Genomic DNA, 19,800 nt, shown 5'->3' with positions numbered 1-19,800 from the left:
GCGCATCACGTCGCCGAACGTGTTATGGAAATACGGCAAAATCTCCGAATTTACAATTGCACGCGTATAACGTCGGTAGGTTTCAAGAGAAATAAAATACGAACTTTCTAAACGTCCAAAGATCGAAGATTCTCAACCCTCAGAACGTTCGGGCGAATCGGGTCCGTTCGATGCTAACGATTCTTCGTTTTCACTGGCCGATTTCGCTTTTCGTGCAGTTACCAATTTCACTTTAACTACGAGCATGATTAATATTCGAGAAACTCATGGATTTAATTAACATGGCTTCTCGCAGATTCACGTAAGTATAACCTTCTATCTAACGTACATATCCAGCATAGAACTTTCGGTGTTTTATTATCATCAGTTATTATTAATTGTATTAGCATAAATTCATCCCGTTTTTATATTTGTTACTGTAAAATCGACTCAAAATTTGGAAGCGATAAAGGCAAACTTTTTATCTGCTAAGTTCTAACATATTCCAAAGTGGCAAACAACGAACAATCATTAAATAATTCAAGATTCATGCCAGGGTGGCTGCACGGAGGAGAGAGAGGGTTGAAAAGTAAAAAGTGGAAGTTTTCGAACGTGTCGCGTCGTTTTCGTTGACTTTGACCGATAGCCCAGCATGGGCTCGCGCTCTGTTATCTTAACGCAGGCGGAAAGCGAAACGATACAAAACGAGAACGAACCACGCAGAATAATTAAATAAAACAGAAAGTAGAGGGAGGGAAAGGTGCGACGAGAGAGGGTAAATCGCTTGGATGGAAATAAGAGACAGGTAATGCTGAGGGGTGGAATTGTAGGGCGAGGCAAAGAAGCGGAGGAAAGGGGGGAATCGAGGGAATTGGAGGAACAAATGGAGTTCGACTTTTCTGTGACAAACGAGCGTCCCCGAAATGTCAATCAAACGACCGTACTGGCGCATTCCGAGCCACTCCACCTGATTTGGTTAGACGCGCAGATATCGAGCAGCTGCGTCGCTGTTCGCAAGTCAAGTCACGTGGAATTCGATCCACAGCACTGGCCGGTCAGTGTGTGTTCTTTATCAGCGAAATTCTGATAAACCTTGTCACCTTGTCTCGCCTGGGAACCTTATCGAGATGATTAAGAAGCTGTGTCTCGGTAACATTGTTGCCATCGTTGAATTTTCATACTTCGATCTTGCTCTCGTTTCAGCAACGAAAAAGACTTGTACTGTTTTAAGAAAATGTTTAAACGTAAAATTGAGACGAGAAACAGCGCATATAGGTGGCAATTTTTTCGTATTTTACTGCAACATGATATTCATTGTACTTTTTCATGTTACAAAATATGGAATATTGGTTGGAAAATAACCAAAAGGATATAGCAGAGTCAATAGCGCGATAGAGCGCCTTTCTCGCAAAAGGTCCCATCAGATAAAATAATGAATCGAATAAGTTATTGTTAACGATTATTGTGTTTCAATGGAAATGATTAAATTTCACATAGTTTTTAAATATTTGGTTTTCGTGCTCGGTATAATTCTACTTTACCCTGCTCTTTGTATTTTAGAGACGATTGCTAAGTATTTTTTCTTTTTCGGATGAGAGAATACTGACGTTTACTCGTTGACAGGACACGACGTTTACTTCAGGAAAAGCGCGTGTTCCTCGTGTGCCAATTTTCAGTAGATTCGTAGTGGCATGACAAAATACGACAAACCGGCGTAATATTTTAAAATATCAGCAGTAATAGCTGATGTGTAAGACCGTAACAAAATATGTGCTTCATTGTATGAGATTTAAGAGAAGCATATTTCGTCGAGAACAATTTTGGAGCAGAATGGTCGGTATATTTAGACGAAGACGGACAAACTACAACCAAGCAGTTACACGAGGGATTTCAACATCCAGCACAAATGTTTCTGTTCATGTAATAATTTTCAATTTTGGTACACCTTAACCTTGAAGCATTCGATCCAATTGTATTTTTCCCACGTCAAGAAATATCTTTTTACGACTACGTACATTTTCAAATTCGTCTCAAATATCAATCATAATACAAGATAATGAAATGATATATAATCATAATCATATCTCCGGTCTCATTAGTCCATTGCTGATTTTTATAGATTTATGGAAAATTCGAAAGTGCAAATCTGCACACGATGCACGTAATATACAGAGTGGAATATTTATTGTAATATTTAATACATATAACAAATTTTCATTTAAATTCCATTTCATATGTTCACGAAAAGATATAAAGATGAACAAAAATTCACGATCTTGTCTCTACAGAGCTAACAAAATTTTAAGATCTACCATTCGTTAAGTTTTACCAACTATACCGGGTTATTCGATGAAATAACGCGATATAAAGTACAACGCCCCTTCTTCTATGGTGTCATCAATAATCTCGTAAGCAGTTGATCCGATATTAAACCTCAGTTAAAAAGAAAAAAACGATAATTAATAATATTTCGTACAACACGCATAATATTTATATGGCTGAAAGGTTTCACCGTAAAAATTCGAGGATCGCAGCGGGGTTAACGATATCGTGAGGGTGGAGCAGTCGTTGTTCGCCATTATATATCTTGTGCGAGTGGAGATCGTTGGATGGGAAAAGTCTCGCGGGAGAGACGGAACACCCAGTTCTACGAGATCAGGATTGATCGTTACATTTATTCGTAAACGGTGGAGACGCGATGGTCAATCAATAAACGTCAGAGTGTGCAACTTCCGAGAGGCGTTTTCGCCGCGAAAGCGATAATTTTACTCGGGTTCGGGTCAAGGTACATCGTCGCGCGCCACGGTGGCATTCGACCACTTTAGAAAGTCGACGCTGCCAGCCCCACGACGATCCTCCGCTCGCCGATATATAAATATTAATAACTACAATATCGTAATTTCAGAAACAATGCGCGACACGGCCACACCCGAACACCGCGGCCTAGTTACATGCAAGCCACGACATTAAAAAGCTGTTCCCTTGCGGTTCTCTATCCGCGTTACACCTACTCGAACTCTGACTCCAGCACTTTTGGTATCGCCTCCATTTTTTAAGCGATAATATCGTAAGGACGCTTCCAATTCGAAGATCGACAAGCTATTTCAAAGCACGACGAATAATAAGTGAATAATGGATAACAATATATCGTTTATTCATTAATTATTTCATGTGTCGAGGATAATTGCCAATATTATAATATTAAGAGTAATTACAAGGGAAATCTATTTATTTTCCGGCAAATTTCACGATCCATTTTTCATCCATAACACGGTCAAATGCGATAAGAAACGAGGAATCGATCGTTCAACGAATTATAGGGAAAATAGATTTTTCGTTATCGACAATTGGTTTTTAATTGGCGACGTTTTAACGGAGTGTTCCTAATGCGAAAAACGTATCATATTTTGTATCAAATGGAACAATTGTTCATCGCGTAATACCCCTACTAGGGAAACAGGGAAACTAGAATTTCACTTAAACATTGACGTTTCATTCGTAAGGCGATAAAATAATTCCAATTTAATGATGGACAATTTATTCTGCAGCAGTATGATCCACGAGGGACGATGCATATCTCGATCATGTGATATAGCGTAGATAGATCTTTCCGTTTAAATGACCTATTTTTAATGGATATCGCGAAGGAATATTTTTACATTACGATAAACATCATTTTGCAACGTAACGTTACGAGGCTGCTGGCATAACGTTTTAATCGTGGAAACGATGCGAAGCAGATCGAGCCGCCAACACCGTGAATTATTGCGTTCCACTTTGTCCTGTAATCACGATTTTTTCATACCGTTTTTGCCAGTCGCGAAAGATTCCGAGCCTACATTGAAACATTTATTCGTTTCGATTTCATAAAGAATTGCGTAGTTATTAGATAGGAGAGCGAGATAAGAGACCCATATCTGTGAGTCGTGAATCGCAAAACATCTTTTTGCCGAGTTACGTTTAAAAATACTAAGTGCTACATGTTCACTCGCGGCTGGTTATTTTTTCTTTTTTTCTTTTTTTTTCTTTTTTTTTTTTTGTCGAGTCTTGTCGCACATTCACGATCGTGGAAAAGTCGATTTTCGAGGTCGTAGAAAATAGCGGTACTGGAAATTAAATCACTCGAGTAAGGAAACAATTTTTACGCTTAAAAGTGTTCGATTTTTAATACGTTCACCTTAATTTCCAGTTCTTATATGTCCAACTATAAACACATCAAAATTTGCAGTCCTCATATGGATGACCATAAACGTCAGATAATTCGCAATTTTTGTATCTTGTGATTAATGTGACAAGGAATGAGGTGTACCGTGTTTGCGACTATACCGAGAAATAATTTATCATTTTTCCCCTAGGGAGGACTATATTCACGGAAAAAAGAAAAATGATAAAAAACTTCTTTATTCTTGTGCCATGAGCATAGAGCCAACGTAACGCAGGATATTTTATTACGTAAGAATCGAACGCGGGATACAAAAAGCAAAATCGTATCGATAGCTTGGTAAAGCAGGTATTATCCATTTTTGAAAAAGTGCATCTCCTCAGACTTTGTCGTGTTCCTATCTTATGCCTCGTATTTGTATAAAAATTGGAAATTTTTTAATGATTTTACGCTTATTAGAACTACATTGCGTGCTTGAAAACGAATCGTCATAATTTGTTTAATAGATCTATTTAGACGAATTAAGCGTCAACCGCGTTGAACAGAGAACGAATAGCAAATGTATAGGGAATTGCAGGAATTATCAGGCTGACACAATGGTCACGAATGTCACAACGATGTCAATGTTCAAGGTAAGCAGTCGACATGAATAATTAATTTCCTTTATTCGACAAATAAGCCGCTTCCTCCGTGGATTACAAATAAACCGAATATATCCAACGATACTCTCTCGTCAATTTGATACAATCAGATTAACTTCTTTTCTTGTTTATCGTCCGTCACATCCGTCTCATCGTCGTTTTCGTCAATTTCTACGTCCACCTGATTATCGCTTTCATATTGTCGTTGCATCTGTGGTCGTGCAATTCCACGTACGTTATAACATAATTTCATAACATAATCGTTATTCGATAGCGTTATACATCACAGACAGAGAATCCACAAACATTCACTTAACATCTTTACACGCGATACAAACAGGTTGCAAACGTAAACTCGTAAATTTCGCAATTTTTATATTATGAAACAAAGCTTGTTGCTGATAAGTGCTTATTTCTGGAACGTTTAATCGAAGACAGGAGGGAAAGGAAATATTACAGCGATTCTCGGGTTTAGAGAACGTAAATAAATGAAATTTATTCGCGTTCGCGGATTTGTCGGGAACAAGCGTTTTATCGCGGAGGATTTATATCGCGGCCGGTCTCTCGAGGAAATTCCGCTGAAAAATGTGCCGCGCATAAATACCGAATCAAGAAACTAAATTCCGCCTGGCGATTACGCGAGGAAGTCGACTTCCGTGCGTGGGTGGCTGTGTATCGAACAATTAACGCCACCAGCCGCAGATAAAGCGACTAAGAACGGCTTAGGAGGCCGGGAGAAATGTTTTCCTCCACCTTCGCGCTTCGAAAGAAACGCTCGATTATCGATTAACAGTTTCTCCTGTTCTCCTTCGATTACTCGAACGTGACTATGAGACTATCTTAATACTTAATACCTTTTACGGCTATTACATGCTGTTCTATAAGAACAACACGTTTTTTAACCGTTTAAACAGTAGACTTAACCAGTAAGCAGTAGAGTTAACCGATAGAGCATTTTTACACTCATGGAATTCGAAATTAATAAAAATAAATCAATATCGTTTGAATGGATTTTAGATTTTGTTTGTGTCAGTAGGATATAGTTTATAGCTAAAAGAAATTGAACGTGATTTATGGACTGAAACGAATCATTACGTTCACACGATTGACAATCCGAATGACGAGTTGATTTGTTTTCGACATTTGTTAGCGAGTCACGACAACCAAATCTTTTTCATAAACAGTTAATTAAGGTAACACGTTAGTGGACTCGTAAAATATTGCTCTGTAACTTACCGATTCAAATAGATGCCCTTGGGAAAGACTTAAACGTGTTGAAAACGAGTTAGTCATCGTTACTCAAGACGTAAAATACAAAATTTATAATACAAAAATTAACATAAACGGCGTTAAAATATTCTTTCATCTGGGTGTCCGGAAAGGTTAACGTTCAGCTGGTTTATATTTCGTCGATGTTATCAACGAAAATGCAAGTAAACGAACGACGAGAAAGAAGAGTTACACGATATTGTCTCTGCTTCTGGGCGAGGCATAAAGTCGAAACGATGAGAAATTGCGTTGTAACGCTTTGTCTCCTTGCTATTTTCACGTTAAACCGGTTAAAACGGTAGAGCCCCATCGTCGACTGTCCCCTCTAAATGCCTGTCATTTGTTGGCCCGAGCGTATACTTAAATTAAATTAAATCAAGAACATGTGACCACGCGGCTCGTCGTTCTGCACGGACGATTAAGAAACGTTATTCCACTAAATTCCTCACGAATCGCCGTCCAGTGGAAATCATTGAGACATTTTGTCTCTAGTATTTACCATAAAATCTATTTTCCCATACGTGAAAAGACATCTCGTTAATGACGAGCGAGTTAAAGAAGTTTGGTATGTCGGGCATAGAAAAACCAAGTTCATTGTACTCAACTCGTCAAGAACCAAGGTTTCATCTGATGCTTTTTCCAATCTACTCCATTGATTCGCAGTTTTCCACATTCAAGTACCAAGAGAAAATTTCAAGGGCTTGTTTAATATTTCTGTCTTCTTCCACCCATATTCTATAACATTTGCGAAACTTAAAGAAATAAAAGTATTTATGGTATAATAACCAGCTTTTTTTAAACCGTAGAAACTCGTCTACGACCATAATTTGTAATTTAAAATAATTTGTAAAATATCTATTAGTCAAATACATCTTCGCGGTCTAACGAAACGACAATGCTCCGCATAACCCACTTTTACGCCCCAATTCGCTATTTGCTGTCCAATAACTTAAATATCAAAGAAAGCGCGAGGAACGGAGACGAATACGCAGCTTTCCACACCGAAGAATTAAGATACGTTTTTATACCCCAGCAGAATATTCCATTCGCCCGACTTTTATGCATAATTTCACGATTCGCTGGCAAGTAACCTAAACCGGCAAGGAAACGCGAACAACGGAAGTAGTCTTCGACACCGAAGAACCCGTTCACGCCTAAAGGATCTACCATTACAGGAAGCGGGAAGTTTCCCTCTCTCAAACACGAGCTACGATTTCCGGAGACGTTGGAACGGCCGTCCGTTTTCGGGAAGAGATCAGAAGAGGATTCACGAAGCGAAATGAAGAAGCAGCATCCGCGGAGACAAGCGGCGGCCGGGAGAAATCGTAAATTTAAATTTAGAGAGAGGCTGGTGCAGGCGCGCGCTCGCCTGCACACCGCCCCCACTTTTCACGCGGGCGTCTTCAGAATTCGCCGTTTTCAAGCGCGAACAGATCGGTTGGGAAAAAGTGTGGCGGTTCTCTCGGTGCGGTGGCTGCGATTTGAAATTCAAAATGTAGCGCGGATTGACCGGCTTTCGTCGTAAATTGTCCCGGACCGCCGTTTGGTGGAAAAAGTTGTTCGGATATTTAAGAGGAACACGCGAGGGCCCGAGCGCCTCCAATCGCCGGTCCTCATCGGATCGTCTCAATAAGGAGACGAATAGGTCGTTCTGGCTCTTGGTCCCAGGCAAAGAAAGCGCCGTGCACTCGCCTCTTCTCCCTTTCCAAGCTTCTCTTTTCCTTTTTCTTACTCCTTTTTTTTTTCTTTTTTGGGGTGGGAGAATTTCGATTTCTTGCCGCGAGGACACCCTCGTGGCACCGCGCCGATTTTGGCGCAGATATCACGTTTCCTTGGACGGTTCCGTGCGCGGTGTTTGGTCGAGGACGATTGTTCCTTTCGTTTGACCGAACAATCTGCGAATTGGGAAGCTTCTGTGTAATTTACGACAGAGGTCACTGCGAGAGCTTGCGAAGATTTCGTAGATGCTGGGAGTCTCCTTTCGTTTGGGATTTAGAGAACTTTCGTGTAAATTACGGTACGAAAACGTTAGATCTTGCGAAGATCTTGCAGACTGGTGTGACTGTTCTCGTAGATCGATTTGAGATTGCGAGACTTGTGTGTGAACCACGATGTGACATCGTCGTGAGATTTTACGAGGATCCTGTAGATGTTGCGACTGTTCTTTCGTTCGATAGATAGGTCTCGAAATTGTGAAGATTTTATGTAAACTTCTTAATGTAAATTTATGTAAAACTTCTATTTGGATGATGATAAAAATCGTTCTGAGCCTTTTGACTTTGATACGTAAATCTTGTAAGATTCTAGAGCTTCTACGATCTACGTCAATCACAATTACGTGACTCTTTTTTTCATTCGATCAGATTGATCTACCAACCGCGAATTCTCTCCGTCGATTATGACGAAGGTCGTTCAGAATTTCCACGAAGATATTCTTAATAATGTTATTCCCCTCGCATGTAATAAATCTATTTTAAAATATACAAGCTGCCACAGGAATTCTGATAAAAATTCTGCCAAACTTCCTTCGAGATTTCCATTCGGTAAATAATTATCCACGATATGGCAATCACATAAAGATTGTAATTGAATCGTTTACAGGATTGAACACAGGAACTACATCATTGATACTATTACGTCAGTGACGCGCATGAGTAACGGTACGCGGCTTATAAAAACATTGGAGTTAATCCAAACAGAATAATCTGGTCGATCGACGAGGTTCGAAAAGAGGCGTCGCGTCGCGCGGATAATTTTTATCGTCACAGGGTTTTTTAATCGGATCTCCGGCCCGAACGTGACGCTGCTCGCACGCGATATCGTTTCGTGTCCATGTTCACGCGGCGTTTCTTTTCCTTTCTTTCCTTTCCTTTCGTCGGTATTCCGCAACGGTACGCGAGAAACCGGAGAGTTCGACGAGGGGACCGGAAATTAATTGCTTGCACGGCAATCGATCCCTGATTATTTCGTTACGTCGTACGCGAGACCGATTACTGCTGACGCGGAAAAGTCATCGCCCCCATCGACTCCCCACCACTTCAAACGCCTACACGCCTCATTTTTTTCGATTTTTCGTCGAATAATTTCCTGCCGATTAAGCGTTATTCGATCGCCGAATTAAATTCGTGTAACATCGTGCACTTAGAAACTGCGCCGAGATATTTTATAAAAAGGATCGAGTCGCAAGTTTTCACTCGAATCGATACAACGTGCACGTGTGTATTGGAACCTTGATCCTCGAACCTAAGCATCGGCGATCCTTAAAGACTATCATCCTTCATCGTCTCCAACTTTGTTTTAATATTATTCTTCTGTAATAATACCATCGTCCTGTTATTTCCAATTACTATCTTTTTATGCAATCAGCCTGGTCAATAAAGACCAATCGTCTTGATCTTCTGCAGATTTGAATTTTAACATTTTATGATAGTCAGATACGTATTCGTAACGCCATTATTCCACATCGGCAGTTTTCTTAAATAAAAATTAGGAACCGAAAAGTTGAAGCTTGTTGGACCTGTTTGTATATTGGGTTGGCAACCAAGTGATTGCGGATTTTGTCGATAACACCTAATGACAAAATCCGCAATCACTTAGTTGCCAAACCCAATAGAATATCGAAGCTGTTTGCATTAGCGTAGAAAGATACTTCTCTATAAATACAGATTAACGTATGAAATAGTTGGAGCTTGACGAAATTCTTTGGGATAAATATAATCGGTGATCGATATTGGTGATCGATATAGTATCGCTGATGTAAAGCTGCTACTTGGTTTTCACAACTTTGACAGATGAATTGCAGAATCGTGGAACTAGTACGTCAGTCGCCCGATTATGTTCTTCGCGTGATAATATTCTTCTGTGCTTGAACAAAGGTTCGCAACGGACTACGGCGGTGTTCAGATTTCGTGCATCGAGAGGAAAACTAAAGAGAAATCTTAATGAACTGGAGCTTCCTAATAAATCTAACAAATTTCGCACTCGGCCCGCTCCACTTTCTCACGAGCGCGAATACCAAAAATCCTTCTCGGGAAAGTAAGCAGGTACAGCCGAAATATTCTCCCACGAAATTCTCTTTCATACTAAAAGCCAGCGTCGAATGATCCAACACATGGTTAGGTTTCACAGAAACAAGGAAGCGAACGAGGTTTAACATTTGCTCGGATGAGAAAAATCCCTCGGGTCGTTCCGCGCGAAGAAATCGGCCGATTTCGCGGAGATAAAAGGCCGGATCGTGCAACAGAGAATCCAGCTGACCTACTTGCCACTTGCATTCTTCCGTTGCAGTGTCTCTGCGCGCTATCGTCGCCGTTAGCGCAGGTACACGCGCGATATAGCGCGTTCCAAGCTCGTATCGCGTATCTCGCGTTTTACGATCCGCCATGCACCGCGACCAAAAAGTCCGTTTCAAGAAAACTGGAACTGAACAGTCGTTGGAGAAGTCGGACTATTCGATCGATAACACGCGGCCAGCCTGTCGCTTTTCTTTCCTTTATGTATATAAACGAGGACGTTTTACTGCCGCGATTTGTCCGCCGTCACCGCTAAATTTCTATGTCCGTTTTATCAGTTCGCCTGCTTTGTTATCCGTTTAAATGGTCGAAAACTAATCGGAGACAGCGTTCCAAGTTTCGATTACACGCGTTGGATTTCCTGATTATCGCACGAGGGCCTCGGGCAGATTTCGTTTTTATGCCGCGGAATGGCGAGTGAGAAACCAACTCAATTTTTCTGAATTCTCTCGATCTTGTCACTTGTAATCCTACTTTCCGATGGTGTCGTAACTCACGGGAGTGTTGACAGGCTTGAGATTTAGTATAAACGCGCGTTATGATTCTAGAATGAAGTTGATACACGTTAACTGTATTGTCATTGTGTGAAAGATTACATCGTACCGGTTTTGGAAATTTTACCGGATATTAAAATTTCATGGATAGATACCTTACGTTACCTCCGTCTTTCCATAAACAGAAGCGCGAAGTTCTGCGCGATTAACGACCAACTTGTCGAAAGCGAATTGTTCTGCTTCTACAAGCTCGTTAATTGCAACAAGATAGTACAAATAATCGTACATCGAAAGGTGAATTTTCTACGCTGAACAGCAGAGATATATTAAAAAATGTCCAAGTAACTTTACCGTGTTATTACCTAACCGTCGATCGCTATACTCGTTTCCTCTTTTCTCTTTTCGGTAGAAAAATGTCAGAGATTATAGTACGAGATAAGAGTTTTAATCGAGTGTGCTAAGTATACATAAGGTAAAGTGTCAAGCTGGTGAAACCAGGTGAACCAAATATCGAAGTCGAGTGGGTCCTGCGGCGGTCTCTTCCGAGCAATCCGATTAACGTCACATCTGGCCAGAAGCGTGTGTTGGTGACTTTCATAAATATATGCCTCGTGCTGCATAATCATAAATCTAATGGCGTGTCTTGTCCGTTCCATAAATGACGCCGCTGGAATCCTCCGGGTGCAAAGACCCCCTATACGAATTCTTGTCTCGGCTTCGATCGAGCGCCACGAATTTGGATCCGCGAAATCGACTTTCTAATCCTCCTCCGAGACCTCCAACCTCCCACGCGTTCCTTGCGAAACGTCCCTCTCGTTCATTAGGACGATAGAAGCATCTTTTTGGTGTCTTAACGAAGAAAGTAATAAGGGATTCTTTCCTAATATTTCGCGTAAGAATTTTGTCGATTCTATAGACTGCTAGACAATCAGCGATTATTAACTAAAATTATTATCTTACGATAGGGAAATAAATCTATCGTTATCTTCGACTTTTGAATTCGCATAGACAATTCATTACAGCCATGTAGAAATTTTGATGTGTCAAGGAATTCGTTCTCTGATTTTCTACATAGAATTTTTGTCAATTCTATGGACATTTAGAGACTGAACGATCATCGATCGGAGATTATTTCTTTCACCGATAGTCAAATCTAACGTCGATTCTAGCTTTTGGATTCGTACAAACAGTTCGTCACAACCATACAGAGTTTTTGGTGTTCTAACAGAGAAACAGCTTCTTTTCCAATCTTCTACATTAGATCGTTATCGATTCTGTGTGATTGTGCCGGTCGAACGCTATCGAAGAAGTAGCCGGAGAATGTAGGATGCTCTGAAAGGAAGCTCGATCTAAAATTGTTCCGTGAAAAATTTGCTACACCCGAAGAAGTACTCGATATATCGACAAAAAGGAACAATACGTATTTCTAGGTATCTACTATATCTGGCAAGAGACTGTATCTACTTCAAGAGACAACACGAAGATGACGAAGTTTCATGTAACCTGTCAAACCACATACTGACGATCTGATAAGATCGTAACAACATCACGTCGCTGTTCCCTTGCAAACCTAAGAAAACACCAAGAAGAAATCCTAATATTTGTAACGTTAATACTCGTCCATAAGAATCGACCAATTACAAAAAAAAAAAAAAAAAAAGAAGAAAGTAACAACACCGCGAAGCTAACCTAAGAAGTAGAAGAAAATAAACCAGAGTCGACGTATAAAGTCTCGAGATGTGGAAGAAAATCCGCTTAGGAACAATGCAAGGACCTGGTCGAGGTCCCCGTTGCGGAGAAAAGCCGACGTCGGATGGCGGAGAACAGCGGCAATCAGCTGATCCACTTGGGACCAGTTCTCCGGAGGAGAGCAACGCTGGAACGCGGTGTGCGTTCGCAGGTAACGCGACTGAAGCCATGCAAAATAAGTTGTGTAGGTGAGGCAGACACGAGAGGAGACGTGGCAAGGCAGAAATGCGCTAGGGTGGGAGGGGGAGAGGGAGGAAGAAGTCAAGGAGGGAAAAAGAGAAGAAAGGAAAAGAAAAGCTGGAAACGAGGCTGTGCTGGCGGGGACAGCTGGCGACTGGAATGTGGGTTAGGCTGCCCATAGGTGGGCCGCTCTAATTATGAATTAATTCCTGAATAACGGTCGAACCCGTGCGACACGAGCTCGCCGATGAAAACGCGATCCGGAGAACCGGTCGCACACCGTCATCGGCCCCGGTGCTGTCCTCTTCTGTGCTCGTTTCCTGTTTCGTTGTCACTTCCTCCATTTTTCTCCGCCGCTGTCCAGGAAGAAAATTCTTAAACCTTTCCCGCAGCTTTCTCGAACAGATTGAAACCAGATTCGGCTTACGGTTTTCGATCTCTCACTTCGTCAGTGTAGTAAGACTGTTTTCTGTCGCCTCCTACATTTCTCTCGATTATCGTTCGGAAAGAAAATTTCTTTGTCTTACGGAGACTCCTTTTTTCTTTGGAGAGGTGCAAGAGAAACTCGTGGTTTCTCATCTCTTGATTCTTAATTCGCTGGTATAGCAGGAACTAATCGTGGATGGTGCATCTCCATGAACGTAATTGGACTTATGGCGTCGTCCAATGTGTGATTTTACGTGTGTTTCGTCGATACATAGATAGGCGCGGCCAGAATATCTGACAGAGAAAATACGAAATTGTAAAGAGAAAAATGTTAAAACGTACTGTGATAGATATTTTAATTTACGTTGATGTAATTGAATTCATTAGGTTTGGCTGATGAGTGTGATGGGGCTTTATGCTTATGTATACAGCCGAAATGCTGCGGTTATGTCCAAGTGTATAAACAAGTTTGGAACTTTTAATAGTAATCGCACATGTCGTAACAAGCCTGCGACATTAGCATGTTCCAACAGCGAGAAAATAGAATATAAAGATCAGCTTCTGTTACAATATATCAATGTATAGTCGCAAAGGAACGCTAATATGCAGAAAGTGTTGGCAAATCTCGACCTGCTTTTTTTCCATTTTACACAGAAGCAAGGACACACATCGAGTATATTCATCTACGCCACTTTAACTCCGTTTTTCGCTTTCTTCGCACCAAGTTGTATCTAAGATGACTAAAGACATTTATCAAACGCTGCAGTAATTTGCATTATGTATTTTATTTCATCCATCGCGCTCACTATTCCAACGTCATGTTACCAATAAATGAAGTCTACTAACTCAGCTCCTAAACCTAAAACACTTCGATTACAATAAAGCCGTTTCTAATTTCCCACTGCCAGATTAATTCATATGCAAATACAACGACTGACTATTGACGTCTGTTTCGAGAATCCCGCGACACAAGCCGCCTGAAATGTCCTCGATATCTATCACCTAATATGATACAATAATCTATCATCGTCTATGATCCTAATAAAATCTTTTCCAATTTCCCAATGCCCTGTTAAGTCGTAACGAAACACACTGGGCTGACCATTGGCATCTATTCCACGAATCCGGCGATACAAACAAATCTATTAACTCAGCCTCTTAAACCTTGAAACCGTTCCGACTATAATAAAAAACCTTTCTTAATTTCCCAATGGCAGATTAATTCGTAACCGAACACCGTGGCTGACCATTAACATCTGTTTCAGGAATGCCGCGACAAAAACTGCCTAAATCGTCCCCGTTATCTATCGACTTCGAGCAACTTCCCCCGACCAGAATTAGCGTTGGAAACCCAGAGACCCGGGAACGCTCGAGTCTGAACGTAGGGAATGAGAACCGAGGCCGTTATCGGCTCTTATCAGCCGGCTTAATTGCGCGGTGTAAAATCGTGCGAAGAGCCGACCGCACGAGGGCTCGACTTCTTCGAGTCTGTCCTATCATCTCTCTCCCCTACAGAGGTGGTATTCCGGGTGTTCACCGGAAGGTCTCGAGTCGAGTGGTGGATTTCGAGGGAGCCGAGCATCCTGTCGTCGTTCGAGGATCGACTGACAGGGAGAAGCACGCGAGCAGCAAACCGCCTCGAGTCGCCATGCCACGAGGTGATGAATGATTTCTTTGACTCCAGAACGCGGCATTGACTTGTCGGAGGGATCATCGTGACAAACGATCTCGGATACGACGCGACACGCTCCTCCTCTTCGCGTAATTAGACATCGTCCGACATGATTTCTGTTACGAATCGCGGAAAGAAACGAATTATACAGAAATGGTTGAAAGTACAGTTGCTTGCAAAAGTGGCGAAACATTTATGGAAACAGTTTACGAGTGTGTATCATACATGTCGTACGAAGTTGAACTCGTAATGGGATTGTATATTGCGTCATGATTTTACCGGGAAAGTTTTTAAAGTTTTTCGAAATTTTGAACAAACCTGAAAATCTCGTGGAATAAATTTTATTATAATTCAAGCATGATACGTACATAGAAGCTACGAGATAATCGATTTTTTTTTTTTTTTAGTAGCATGTTTTACAATGGAAATATCAATCTTGAGCCGCTAAAATCGTTATTTTAACGAATTCATGCACATTGCGAAACTTTTACTTGAATTATAAGACAAATTCTTCCGAGTTTCTATACGAATTTTATAAGCAATGCGAATACTCTTTCGTTTAATTGTACGATTTTAGGATTGTGGAGCGTTTATGTAAATTGCGATAGAAATCGTTCTAGGTTTTGATAAAGATTTTGTACATAATGTAGCTGTTACTTTATTTGACAAAATATTGTACAGTATCGTATGTTATGAAAAAAAAGACACACATTCGACGTTCCTCGGCAAAGAACGAGGCTGTTGGTCCATCTCGACTCATTTGAACCGAATGGTTCGATCTCTGGAAAAATTCAGTCTACTGGTTCGATCTACAGGAAAAATTTAGTCCAGTGGTTCGATCTATGAAAAATATCGGTTTATTGGTTCGACGTATGTAAAAATCCAACCTATTGGCTATAACGCGAATTAGGAATATTTAAACCGATAGCTGGCCGATTACCAACGTTCCGTTATTAATCGGTTAGTGGCACGTGATCGATGGAAATCATTAATTCACGTGTAACTGACCCAGTCTAGATTTATCTCGAGCGATCTTAATTAAACCGTAAGTAGTACCACGGGCTCGCAATGGCGTTATTGATACACGTTTGACAGAGTTGCATGCAGAATTCTGCGTTTCGTATCGAGCGGTGATAAACCGACATTCCAATCTCACTGACATACGAGATCCAAATTGCTGACAATTTTTTATTCCCCGTGTATCATTACACCACGCGTAATTTGACTTCAATGTTGCCACAACGACACACGACAAACCTTTTTACTTTCTAGTAAATTCCTCGCGACACCTTCATCTCTGAGATACATTGCCCGATTCAAAGTACAGACGGGTCGGATATTGGTTCGTCGAACGAGCTACCAGAAAAGGAAGAAACACATTGGCCTGGAAAAAGAAGAACGAAAGAGGCTTGACCAAATGGATCGACGATTCAATTTGATAATTATCGTTGCTTAATAACCAGAGAAGAATCGCATAGGCTGTAGATCTTGTTTCGCTGCTTTCCATTTCGTTCGTTGGCCGAAAGGATCCCGAAGGGATTCTTGCCTCGAAGGACAGAAATATGCGCGAGCCACGCACGTCTGCTGGAAAAGGAGAGGAAACCGGCCACGGCGGAGGGAGGCAGAAGAGCAAAGTCACCGATTTAAATTGAAGTCGGGGAACACCCGCGAGGGAGAAACATTCGCTGGCCTATCGGGTTTAATAACACCCGGCACCGACTCTATCTGAAATTACGGATGGTGCTCCGATCTCGGCCTCCTTCTGTCTCGTTTCTCCTTTTCCAACTCCGTTCGAAGATCGCCACGATACGCTACAACATCGGCCGTGGACGGTCTTTTTAAGAAAACAACGTATGAAGAACGACTGTTTTTATTTTTCTCTTTGCAGATTGACGTTTTCAGTCATTTGCGTGGGTTGTTTTAATTTTTAATCTACCAGAGCACGATGTACGATTTAAAGTCGGAATGGACTTTCTTCCGTAAAAAGAAAAGAAAAAAATAGAAAAAGGGAAACAACAATTCTGCGGGGAATGATTTCTTTTTTCGTAGTGTCTTCGAAAATTAGAGTTTTCGGTAATTTGCACGGAGTGTTTTCATTATTTTGAGCAAATTGCAGGAACATATACCATAATCGAAAGCAGGTTGCACACGTTCGTTTAAGAAAAACGACGCATGGATAACGACTTTTTTTACTTATTTTCTTTTGAGTTTAAAGGTTGGCGTTCTGAATATTCTATACGGAATGTTCTTCGTTCTTTTTAGAGAAACTGAAGCAACATAATCTGTAAGCGAAAATAAGAGGGTTTGCTGTGAACGCCTTACTATCGAGTTAGAAGGGAACATGGAAGAAAACGAGGTTGAATTATGTCCGTGATAGTGAATTTGATATTTCAAATTACGGAAGATTGATTATGATATAAGTAAAACGGCAGTAACTAAACGGAAAATTAATGCAACGAATTAAGAAACTCAAGTGCCGATAATCAGAAAATTTATTAAAAAATTCACAACGTAACGTATCAACTTCTGAAATGAGAATTTAAGTACTGTAAAGAATTACCGACTACCTACTTACTAAATTAGACAAATTTAGACAATCAAAACGATATTGAAAAAATTATAAAGCAGAGTGGAATTGGGAAAATTGGATTCCCATACGATTTATGTTGAAAACATTATTAGACGATTAGTAGATGAGGAAGAAGGGGAAAAGAGAAAAGCTAATGAGTAATGAGACTTACATCCTCGATAAAATTAGTCGTTATTTCCGTAAAATTTGCATTCGCGGGAGCAACAACGTTTCTTATCTCTATTTATAAGGCAGGTATTACTGAATTCTCGCTTCGACGATAATTGAAAAGCTGTTGAATTAGCTATTAATTCCTACGGTCTAATTTATGCGTAAGGAGCCATAACTATTCATAGAGAGCGCGGCGATATTCCATTACAGTCTGACAGAAAACTACAATCCGTATTCTCTGCTTTCGACTCGCTTTTTTTTCCTCTTCTCCTCTTCGTCCTACCTCTCGTTCTCTTTCCAATATTACACGCGTGTGTTTTACTCGCGTAAATTTACATATACGCGTTGTAACAATCATCGAACGCAACGTGGAACAAACGAAACACGAATCGAAAAGGAAATCCTTTCGCTCGTTGAATTAATCGTTTTAAACGCCCACGAGCAAGCGTCATCTATTTATCAAAAATCACAAATACTCCGTTTATCTCAATCTTAATTTATAAAATTGCAATTCACAAATTGACTCATTAAGAACCAACGTCGCATTAATTCAACGTGTCATTTGCAATTTTATTGTTTCCCGCCACTCTGATTATATAAAAGTATTCCAAGGATTTCCTTAATACTCGTTTCGTTAACATTCTTTCCACTCGGATTCTACGATTCTACGATGTCCAAATTGCTCGGTTCCTAACGAGGTAGCTGCCAAAACTTCCCAAAACGCGCGTAACATCAACAGGCATAAACAGAGTTCCGCTTAATGTTAGAAACGGCAGATCAATCGAACTGAATAATTCGTAATTTTTCAGGGAAATTTCATGCATTTTGCAGCGACGCATTTTCGATGGTTCGATCGGTTTTTCCTAAAGTAGCAGCTTTCTCCTACACCGTTGCACCTTAGTTTCTTTCATACATATTTTATAGCTTATTCGTTCGTAGTTGAAGCGTTAACGTCGGATTTTTCAGATCCGTTGCGAAACAGAAACGGGAATATTCATGGACGAGACGTCGACAACGTCAAGCAAGATTTGCATCAAAGACGTACGCCACGCTCGTAAATCCTCTTCTCGGCACACACGGCTCGCTCTCGATGGATCTGTGCCTCGGCCTAAGTCACCTAATAGAGTATCCAGCGGTGGCGGCGTGGAAAACGACGAATACGAAATCGATAGAGTGTGTTCTCTCTCGGTGCGACAAAGCAACACGAGATCCTCGTGTTCAGCATCGCGGCGAGGATGCACGAAGAAGAATAGACGCGACGCCGGCACATGTGGCCGTCATTAGTCATTCGAAATTCTTCTGTCTTCGCTTTTTAATTCGTGCATCGAGATCGCCGCGGTTTCACGGCCGCGTCGAAGCACGGCCCGAGGGTAAGAGAAGAAGAATACGGCCGAGCAGAGTGAAGCACACGCGTAACGACAAAGACAACAGAAAGGCAATGGGAAGAGAGGAAGAAGAAGAAGAAGAAGAAGAAACAGAAGAAGAAGAAGAAATGGGAGAATGGTTGTAAAGGGAGGTGAAGAAGTGCACATTCGGACTGCAAGGTTCGAAGGGAGGGGGGAATGAGAGAAAATCACGCGTGGTTCGTCATAAGAGGAATTCCTTTAGCGATACTGGGCCCTCCATCTCCTCGTCTTCTTCTTCTTCTTCTTCTTCTTCTCCTTCTTCTTCTTCTTCTTCCCTTGTCCCGACTGTTTCGTCCCTCCCGTCCCTTCTGGCCCACAGACCCCGTGCTTTTTTACTGGTTTATGGGATTTTTTTCACGCGGACCGCCGAGTCGTACATCAGAGAAGGCTGACTGAGGTCTTTCTCTCGTTTGGATGCCCCCTCTTTCTCTCTTGCACCGCGTGTACGCGCGTTCCATCGCCTCCTTTCTTTCTTTCTTTCTTTCTTTCTTGTTCGCGTTCGTTTTCTCTTCCATTCTTTTCTTTACTGTTTCTCTGTCTGTCTGTCTGTCTGTCTGTCTCTCTTTCTCCGTTGATCGTGGTTGAAGGGTCGTGTGCGTGTTGCCGTGAGGGAGAAGGAAAGAGGAGACGAACAATAAAAAAGAGCAAATGCCAGCCGCCATAAAAACAACTGAAAGTATTAAAAACTTTAGGCCTTTTACTGCCGAGCTGCCTTCCCGAGGAAGGTACAGTCGGACGTATACGAACGACCCGCCTCGAGAACGCTCTCTCCGATGCCTTCTGATCTTCC

The 19,800-nt window shown here is 41.3% G+C and overlaps 1 protein-coding gene across 5 annotated transcripts in view; it reads right to left on the bottom strand.

Annotated features, from left to right (window-relative positions):
• LOC122575053 overlaps nucleotides 1–19,800 on the bottom strand; it is a 277,691-nt gene that overhangs the window by 97,644 nt on the left and 160,247 nt on the right. Inside the window, exon 2 of one of the 5 annotated variants that reach the window (XM_043743436.1) lies at nucleotides 16,122–16,248. The exons of the other annotated variants lie outside the window; for them this stretch is intronic. The gene's annotated coding sequence lies outside the window, so the exon portion shown is untranslated. The remainder of the gene's footprint in view (nucleotides 1–16,121; nucleotides 16,249–19,800) is intronic. 5 annotated transcript variants of the gene reach the window in all.

Source organism: Bombus pyrosoma, linkage group LG14 (genome assembly GCF_014825855.1).
Source record: "Bombus pyrosoma isolate SC7728 linkage group LG14, ASM1482585v1, whole genome shotgun sequence".
Taxonomy (NCBI): Eukaryota; Metazoa; Arthropoda; class Insecta; order Hymenoptera; family Apidae; genus Bombus; species Bombus pyrosoma.
Note: the sequence above shows the minus strand (reverse complement) of the source record. Positions and strands in the feature narration are given on the sequence as shown.